We start from the raw sequence: 10165 nt of genomic DNA, 5'->3' as shown, positions 1-10165 counted from the left end.
ATCATAAACTCGTTTTGCAAGTGGTATTCTAGAATATAAAACCACAGACCTTACCTAAAGACATTTATCCTGCTGGGATTTGTAATCGAAGTCTAATTTATTCCACTTGTGTCAGGTACCCGTTAGCGGTAAAAAAAGCTCTTCTCGAAGCTAAGCGTATTCGAAAAAAGCAAGAAAAAACTTTCCATTTTGCTTTAAATTTTGACTTCTTTTTAACGATGACTAATATAATCGCTTTTTATAAAAAATATGAAATAATGATAGAAAGAAAGATTACCCAATCGTAAATTTTGCCCACTTGGCTTTAGTTCTGGTTGTATTGTCAGAGTTGGGACGCCCGTCCAAGGGAAGATTTTCTAAAGCTAGCCTTGATAAAGTCCCCTAGCTTACCAATCAGAAACTCCCAATTTCGAACAAAATTTAGTTAGAGTGGGGGGAAGGGAAGGGTTACTTCCATCTAGATATGAACCTATACGGAAATACTATTTCCATTTTATTGTCTTGAACAGACAGAGTCATCTGTATTTCAAGTTAGAGCCATATCTAATATATAGCATTTTAGATAGGGCATTTAATTTTGTATATATGTAAAAATATTCTCACGGTTTTCCCACATTCAACTTATTGCATAGTAAAATATGAAATTTCGACTGCTGTTGCGTGTGAAAGTGTTCTTCAGAATGATTATTCATCATACCCCATGCACGCGAAAGCCTAATATGTGCTATTTAATTTTGACGTGATTCTAAAAATAGCATCAATTAAATGGTGCCTAGGAAGTTTACAAGCATGAATACCAGAGATTCCAACTCTTTGTTCATTTTCTCTTGGTATTAAGTAGAAATATCAAAATGCTTTACTACATTTATAGTAATTTAAACTACACATCAATGGCGGCGATAAAGCAGTGTCGAGACTGACACATTTGCCATAGTTTGTTTTTGTGCACCCGCACTAAACATGAGCAAACAGGGTAGAGCGCACGCTGAATGCGCGTGCAGAAAAACAAATGATCCAATAAATGCTTCTAAAAATAGCATCCAAGATTCTAAATATAGCATCAAAAGGTGCTCATGATGCGGTAGCGGGGATTCCTTCCCTTAATTCATATTCTCTTGCTAGTACTCAACCCCCTAGTACCACTTGCCCCTCGGAAAAACCGTATAGTGGATTTCGTACGACAACACGTTCCGTGAATTTCACAGCTCCGAAAGCCATACGGGAACTGATCTAAGAGACATAGTAAACTAACCACAATGGAACAGGTCTAGGCTAGCAACACTGTTGACCATATAACCTGCACACGATGCCATCTGCTGCACGCAATGCTGTACGATGCAAGCTAAAGTTCACGTTTAATAAGCGGAGCTCCCGCCATCGAAGAGTTGATTTTTCATGGCTTGGCTGACGTCACTTCCGTCCGCCCGTACGACGTCCGAGTACACAACACAGGAATCCCGCGCGATTTCAAAGCAAAACTACTCGGAAATGCACAGAAAAAAATTGGCTTTGGGACAAATTATAAACTTCCATGTAGTCAAAGATGGATCAAGAAGTATTCTTCAAGAATTCAGCTGTATGTTTTTTTAGCAAATAATCGCGCATATTTTTACTTTCTGCGACAAGCAGTTTCCTTCGACGAATCGCATATCGAAGACTTTCTCTCAAAACTTTTAATATTTCTATAGATAAGCTTAATTTATTTGAATGCTGAATGAAATATAAAAAGGAGAACATATTACAACGAATATTCGCCCATTATTTAGCTTGATAAATCTTCAAGAATTTGTTTTTTATATCAACTATCGTATTTTTTAGTTCAAGAAAAAGCAGCTTCGTTCACCTCCTATATCTGTTCTATATCTATCGCGCGGTCCTGTCGGCAAACAAAAGAGATACTTTCCTTCTGATAGTTTAATATATTTCTATAAATAATTTATTTCAATATTGAATAACATATAAAATTTCACCAAATATTCGCCATTTATTGAGGCTACGGCTAGTGCTTCTCCTTACACTTCTTTCGTGCTTACGCCACTTCATACGTGCTTTATTACTGATCGGAGCACAGAAAAAGCTGTTTAAATTTATTACCGCGGTCAACAAATGAGCTTAAATTTGTGTTGTTGAGAGATAAGTTATACTACTGTTATCGCATAAAGAGCGGTACCTCGTCTTTCACTTTCAAAAGCTAAAAAATGTTCAACAACATTTACAAATGCCATTTTACTGACAAAAAAATTATGCCGTACTTTGCATTGCATCTTGCATTATTTTTATTTTGTTTCAGTTGTTTTTCTCAACTTTAAATAAATATATACTATTTTTTCGAAAACTTTTGTCGTTCGTGATTTCCGTATCTTTCTCACACATGAAAACAGATGGAAACTGGTAAAATCGAATCTCAACTAATCTAGTAAGCTTAGGTTTTCAAGCTTCTCCAAAAGTAGCTTATCATATGAAAGGAATAAAAATATGTTAATGAAGAATAGTAAAATAGTTAAAATTCTTTTTTAACTGATGACACATTGGTTTTGACGTTAAGGGCCTTCATTTGACTAGTTTAGCTAGTTAATTATATCCAGCTAGTTTTCTTTCTGAAGCTACCAAAGCATTTTTTTTCTTAATTTCATTACGGCTCTTATAAAACATAAAACATAAAACTCTTGATATGGATAACCAAACATCGTTATGTAAAAGAAGAAGAATCTTCCAAGAACACAGCTAGAGGGTGTGTGGGGGGGGGGGTATACAAAACCCCGAAGTGGGAGAGTCTAGTAGCGATAAGAAAACGATAGTGCATTTCGATTCGATGTCACTGTATGGTCTTTATTATGGGAGACATTCATCTTCATCTCGAATAAATAAAAAATAATTGAAGGTTCTTGAGAAAATGAATTCGAACAATGGATTTGCTCTTTTGTGTCGGATTTGGCGCGTTTAATGCTTCAATACTTGAGACTAGAAGTCATCGTAGTGGGCTACTAAAAATTGAAATTCTTCCGTACATCAATGTTGACGAGAACTCTCTTTGCGGATCTTTAATTTCGTGCAGAAGTTTTACGTCGTTTGGGGATTACTAGAAAGAACTCTTGATTTGATACTCTGGCTAAATTGCATATAAAGCTAAAGAACTTCACCTTGCCAAACATCGGTTTTCTTAGAAGTCTAATAAGAGCAGCTTTGCACCGACAATTAAGGTAATTATAAAAGGGTTTTAATATAGGGTGTTTCTTTCTCATTACCCATTTGCTCTGATCGGCTTCCCGATTGAACTTGTTCAGTGGGCTAGACTTTAGACATCCACATGTTAATTGGCTTGCGTGCAGCTTACAATTAAGTCAAATATAACCACCAATCATCTTTGTTGCTAGTTAAATATTGCGCCTTAAAACGTCATAAAGAGTTGAAAAAGTATTTTAATCATCTGCCAATAAATGAGTAATAATATATAATATATCAATAATATTTTTCAAACTCATATCATTCAATCATACTCATAACGTGCAGTTACATTTCGATAAGACCAATTAATGATAACATGAATAATTAATGTGTCCATATTGTTTTTAACAGGGCGATATAAATAATAATAAGATGACTTAGGTGGAGGGCGTAGCCATCAAAATATTGAAATTTAATTTTAAAACGTGTTTCACGAATTTTCTGTGATCACTCTAGTAAGCACTATACAAAGCAGTTGACATTTATCCCATAGTTTTCTTCATTTTCTTACTTTGACTGTTAATCACCATTTTTTATACCCTCTTGTTTCACTCGCCAAATAAAATCGAACAATAACTACATTCGAAAACTGCTTAACTGACATTGATCAGTGGATGATGATAAATAAACTTAAACAAAGATAAAACTGAATTTCTTTTAATATACCCCAAACATATTCCACGAAAATCTCTTCCAATCTTGCTTTTTGGAGACGACAGGATTAAACCCGCTAAATCAGCTAGGAACATTAGTGTCATCTTCGACTCTACGTTATCTATGGTTCCTCATGTTAATTCTGTTTGTAAGTCTGCGTTCTACCATCTTTGCAACATTGCTAAAATTAGAAAGTTCCTGTCAGCTAAAACTGCTGATACCCTAATTCATGCTTTCGTTACATCCAAGATTGACCAACATAATTGTCTTCTTTTTGGTCTTCCCTGTATTCTCATCTCTAAACTCCAATCTGTACAAAATGCCGCCGCTCGCCTTATTACGTACACTCATAAATATGAGTACATTTCTCCTGTCCTAATCAAATTGCACTGGCTTCCTGTAGCTGACCGCATCAAATTCAAGATTCTGCTTATCACGTACAAATCACTTTATGACTTAGCTCTATCCTACATTTCTGATATGATTTCTCGTTCTACTCCACCAAGATGCCTACGTTCTTCTTCTGCTTTTCTTCTTGAACACAAAAAGTACCAACTGAAATCTTATGGTTACCGTTCGAATTCTTTCTCCGTATTTGCACCTGAACTCTGGAATGCCCTTCAATCTTCAATTAGGAACTCTGAGAGCTTGTCATCGTTCAAGACTTCTTTGAAAACTTATTTGTTTAAATTAGCTTTCAATGTGTGACCTTTATTATTTTTATAATCATCATTTTTGTATTATTTTGTATTTCATCTTTCACAGCGCCTAAATCAGCCATGGATTAGCGCTTTATAAATTGTAATTATTATTATTATTATTATTATTATTATTATTATTATTATTATTACTAAAAAGCGATATCTTCACACGTGAAAATAACATGTAATATTTTTTATTTCAACAAAACAAAAATGACAACGTGCTCGTTTGAAACAAAAAACCTAATGAAACTTGCACGCATACTAAACTGAACAATGAATGGTTCAATATTTGGGACTACAAGTTATTGTAGTGGGCTATTAAATAAATTCTTCCGTACATCAATATTGGCGAGTACTCTCTTTGCGGATCTTTAATTTCGTGCAGAATTTTAACCTCGTTTCTGGGATTACTAGAAATAACTCTTGATTTGACTGTCTAATTTTGCTCTTTAACCAATCACCTCGTTACAACTCCCTCGATATTATGATTATATTGCATATAAAGCTAAAGAACTCCACCTTCAAACATCAGTCTTCTTAGAAGTCTAACAAGAGCAACTTCGCACCGACCATTAAGGTAATTATTACGGGGTTTTAACAAAGGGTCATTTCTCATTACCAAATTGTTCCGATGGCCTTCCCGATTAAACTTGTTCAGTGGCCTAGACTTTATGTTAAGGCGCAATTGGCTTGCGTGCAGCTTACAATCATAAGATAGATATAAGACTTGTTCAACTGGGAAACATGCAGGCCCACTCTGATGGGAATAGTTCAACAGGTTTTTTAATGTTCCCCATGTACAGGTTAAAGAAGGTATAGGAGATAATCCCCTACTCTGATGTGAACAGTTCAACAGGTTTTTTAATGTTCCCCATGTACAGGTTAAAGAAGGTATAGGAGATAATCCCCTACTCTGATGTGAACAGTTCAACAGGTTTTTTATTGTTCCCCATGTACAGGTTAAAGTAGGTATAGGAGATAATCCCCTACTCTGATGTGTACAGTTCAACAGGTTTTTTATTGTTCCCCATGTACAGGTTAAAGTAGGTATAGGAGATAATCCCCTACTCTGATGTGAACAGTTCAACAAGTTTTTTAATGTTCCCCATGTACAGGTTAAAGAAGGTATAGGAGATAATCACCTACTCTGATGTGAATAGTCCTACAGGTTCTTTAATGACCCCCATGTATAGATTAAGGAAGGCATAGCCTAAAAGCACTAATAGTCTAAATTCTGAATTTATGGTTTACACGTTTAGTGTTATAACAGCTTGATATATCTACTATTACCTCTCTGAAAATGTCAAAATATAACGATATGCACCGATCATCTTTGTTACTAGTTAAATTTTGCGCCTTAAAACGGCATTAAAGAGTTGAAAAAGCATTTTAAGCATCTGCCAATAAATGAGCAATAATATCTAATTTATAAATAATATTTTTCAAACTGATATTATTCAATCATGTTCATAACTTGCAGTTATATTTCAATAAGCGCAATTAATAATAACATGAATAATTAATGTATCAATATTGTTTTTAACAGGGCGATATAAATAATAATAAGGTGCAAAGCACCTCAATAACATGTTATTTTCACATGTGAAAATATCGTTTCCATGTGTATTTAAGCTATTAGTTTATGAATAAAAACTTTTTATGATAATAAAAAGCTTGTTCAGTTGATTTTATGGATAATTATATGATAAACAGAATATTACATGGGCGCTTGGAGATACGAAATTTTTCTTCTCGTGTTGAAAATCTCTTGAAGATGTTTTCAACACTCGAAGATAAATTTCGTATCTCCAAGCGCCCATGTAATATCCTCTATTTAACACCTGGAAATCCATATGCCTTAAATGCTGCTCTTCTCGTAACCTATTGACTTCTAATGCTTGCTGTTACTGAGTAATTTAATATTTTCAATATTTTAATATTTTATATTGTTTTTATTTTTATTTATTTTTTAATTATTATTATTATTTAGATCACATTACGTCTGCAAATATAAATTTATTATAGATCTATTTTTACATTATTATTATATATTATATTCCGCATTGTACTTTTCAATCAAATGATAAAAAGTACGTTTTTTTCGCTTCTCGATTGTCGGGCAATTTCAAAACTTTGAAAACACTCGTGAAATTAATCCTTCATTTTATTCGGCCCCATACGATTACCTATACATCTGTAAAATGCGATGATTACGTTTGCCATTCTTTAGGTTGAAGCATATTTTTTCAAGATTTAACATTTCATTCAGCGGGATCCAAGGGAAACTTGACAAATAATTATTGTTTAAACTCAGTGATCGATGATATTCTTTGTACAGGAGAAAACCTTAAAGTATTATTGTCCCAAGCTTGATAGAAGAGAGCACATGTAATGAAGAAACACGTTTGAACTCTGAATAAAATTCTTTTGAACCATAACTACATTTGATATGATAGTTCAGAATAAATGACAAAGCACGGGCTTTATATTCGTTTGATATCTTTAATTTGTATTAATTTATAGGAGACACTTTGTTTGGAGCCCAGCTCTGTTGTGTTTTCCTCATCCAAAGATTTTCCTTTTCCCCCCAAGTTTTTAGTATACTTTGTAATAGTTATTTTAGGGTGAAAAATTATTTTCAAAAAAATCGTTTATCGAAAATTCGAAAGTGCTCTTTAAAAAGTGCTTTTGGCCGACAGCAGCAATGACTTTACTTTTAGCATATACCAACTTGTGTACTTCCTAAGAACGCGCGCGCTCATTGGTTAATTGGAGGTGAATACTAAGATTCAAAGTAACCTCTAATTTCTAAGTTTTCGTCCAATTTCGTGAGTAAGCTTACAGTTAAACATGGGATCGCAATGACTCAGGTTACAGTCTTTCGTTCCGCATTTTACACACTGTCAAATACGAAATCTTTGTTTCGCATCTTTTCGTGTCGTTTCGTTTCGTTTCGTTTCGTTGTTTGATGTAAGCTTTTAATAACTAATAAATATATTTATAGTGCTTTTAGAAAATTTGCTTTTGACTGATAGCAGCAATAAATTGATCTACCTGAGCAAAGCTAAAATTCAGGGGGAAACATTTTAGTTTTACTACTGATCTGGCAAACTTTGGAAAACCTCATAATCACCGTTTGAGCATTGATTATCGTCTCAGAAAGTACAAAAACAAAGTGTAGTGTATATATTTTTGTGTAAACATGAATTTACAGAAATATTGATGCACGTATTTGACTCAATTTGCTTTAGATTTTACAGTGAGTTCAAGCTTGCATTAGCACGATGAGATCCCTTCTGATATTGCTGGTCGTTCTTGCCATGGTTTCTTTCCCAGAGGTTTCTGGCTGGTGCTCGGCAGGCATTCCCGGTTGTGGGAAGAGAGCAGTGAACAAGGTAAGACAAAAGCAAATGCAAATGCAAATGCATGGTCTGTAATATATAGGATTGAGGTAGCGCAAAAACCAATGGAAGTAGTCTAAGATAAATGGTGAAAATCCAGTACACCATGCATAAGTAGAAATTGTTTTACTAAAACGATATTTCGATAATTCGCCATCACATTTACATTTGCCACCATATAGAGGCTTTGCACCATCACGTGATGGCAGCCATGACAGAAGGCACAACGATAGATTCCTTCTCCCCTGGGAAACTGAATTCTTTCTCATGTAAATCACATTAGACTAAATTCAATTGTTCCTGCCACCTGCCATGGCTGACATCACGTGATGCTGCAAAGCCGCTATACTACTCAAATTACTACTGGTTATAGAACGGATTTCTTACAAGTGGGAAACAATATGACAAAATTGCATGTAGCCCGGCACCATACTTCATCTAGTTTTGATGATGTGATAATATTAATGATGATGGTGATTACAATAATATTATTGGGAGATAAGGGTCACGATGATGATAATTTTATGCTATTAATTATTTCAATTTTAAACATTATTAGTTATCATTATTTGTTGATTGACTCTTGTGGTAAAAATCGTTTCTTTCTTAGGCAGCAGAGGAAGCCAAGAGAGAGGCGACAATGGAGAGACTCCAAGAATTAGAGAAAAATATGAAGAAATGAGCACCATGAATATGATTCTATAAGTGTCAGTATGATGATAGCAGTTAGTAGGTAAACTAGCTTCGTAATTGAGTTAAATACTTTAGATAACATGCAACACACGTGGTCATTTGACCACTGAGGTATCCCGGAATAACGCTGTCATAATCAATAAAAGTTAATGGTAACTCTACGTAAAGCGTTTGTGATGTTCCCTTCTATTCATTTTTGTTTTTTGTTTAATTTTTTGTTGAAGTTGCCGAAGATTATGGTCGATTTAGAAACTTCTTTTCCTTAGTGTAATATGAAAAACTGTTATTAGCCATTCTGTGCCGAGGTGAAGAAAAAGCTTGATCGGGTTGCCAATGCAGTGCATTTTGATCGTCGTTTTATAGAATGAAATAGACGCCATATTGGAAATATATCCCTATTTTGACTAATTCCGTAATATATATATTTAGGCACTGCCTAAAAGCGGAGTTCTCGAATGTGAATGAAACTGAAAGGTAAAAATAAGACGGGGGGAAAAAATCTTCAATTATTTCTTATTCGAGATGAAGATAATTTCTCCCATAATAAAAACCATGCAGTGAAATCGAATCGAAATGCCCTACATTGTTTTTCGTTTTTTTTTTTTGTTTTGTTTTGTTTTGTTTTGTTTTGTTTTGTTTTGTTTTGTTTTGTTTTTTTGTTTTGTTTTTGTTTTTGTTCTCTTTTGCGCGAGTATACTCTCTTCCCACTTAGGAATTTTGTACACAACTCACTACCACCCCCAGGGGCTAGTTTTGTTCTTAGAAGATTCTTCGACAAAGTTTTCCAAGGCCGACCATTTTAGGCTTTGAATCTCATTTACTTTAAAAAAAACGAAAGCTAACTACAGATAATCCAATACAATACCAAGTTTAGCGAAATTTACCTCGGATGTCTTTCATGGAAATCGAAAATCTGGAGATTTAGGGCAAATCAAGACTAAAAAACAGACTTGAAAACTGGCGGTTAAGGTGAGCAAAAAATAAGGTTTACTTAATTATGTCTTTTACAGTTTTCCAAAAATTAAACAAAGCTTACATTCATTTAAACTTGACAAGAACAACTTAGACAAAATAGAAAATAATGCAGAAGGCATTGCAAAATACAAAATGACTAATTTCTTTGTAAGTAAATTGGCGGTTTGTAAATGTTTTTGAATTTTTTTTTTTTTTTTAAGTGAAAGTCTAGGTCTTTATACAATAATATCTCTCAACAACACAAATTTAAGCTTATTTTTATAATCATACTTGCTCGAACAGCTTAATAACTAGTTGAATATTTGGTAAAAATTTATATTTCATTCAAAAATGCCTAAAAGCGGAGCTCCCGATACGAAATTAGGGAGCCAGGGAGCCCAATTTGAATGAATCTGAAAGGTAAAAATAAGATCGGGAACAAAATCTTCAATTATTTTTATTCAAGATGAAGATAACGTATCCCATAATTTAAAAACCATGCATTGAAATCGAATCAAAATGCACTACATTGTT

At 34.0% G+C, this 10165-nt stretch overlaps 1 long non-coding RNA gene across 1 annotated transcript; it reads left to right on the top strand.

The window, feature by feature from the left end:
- The first annotated feature begins 5043 nt into the window (after positions 1-5043).
- Positions 5044-8838, top strand: LOC116288901 (uncharacterized). Its single transcript, XR_016118763.1, has 3 exons — positions 5044-5160; positions 7835-7978; positions 8595-8838. It is a non-coding gene; the product is annotated as an uncharacterized LOC116288901 (long non-coding RNA).
- Positions 8839-10165: the final 1327 nt, after the last annotated feature.

This window comes from Actinia tenebrosa, unplaced genomic scaffold (assembly GCF_029948245.1).
Source record: "Actinia tenebrosa isolate PJP-AT-01 unplaced genomic scaffold, QUT_ActTen_1.0 PGA_scaffold9__36_contigs__length_13948895, whole genome shotgun sequence".
In the NCBI taxonomy this organism is placed as follows: Eukaryota; Metazoa; Cnidaria; class Anthozoa; order Actiniaria; family Actiniidae; genus Actinia; species Actinia tenebrosa.
Note: the sequence above shows the minus strand (reverse complement) of the source record. Positions and strands in the feature narration are given on the sequence as shown.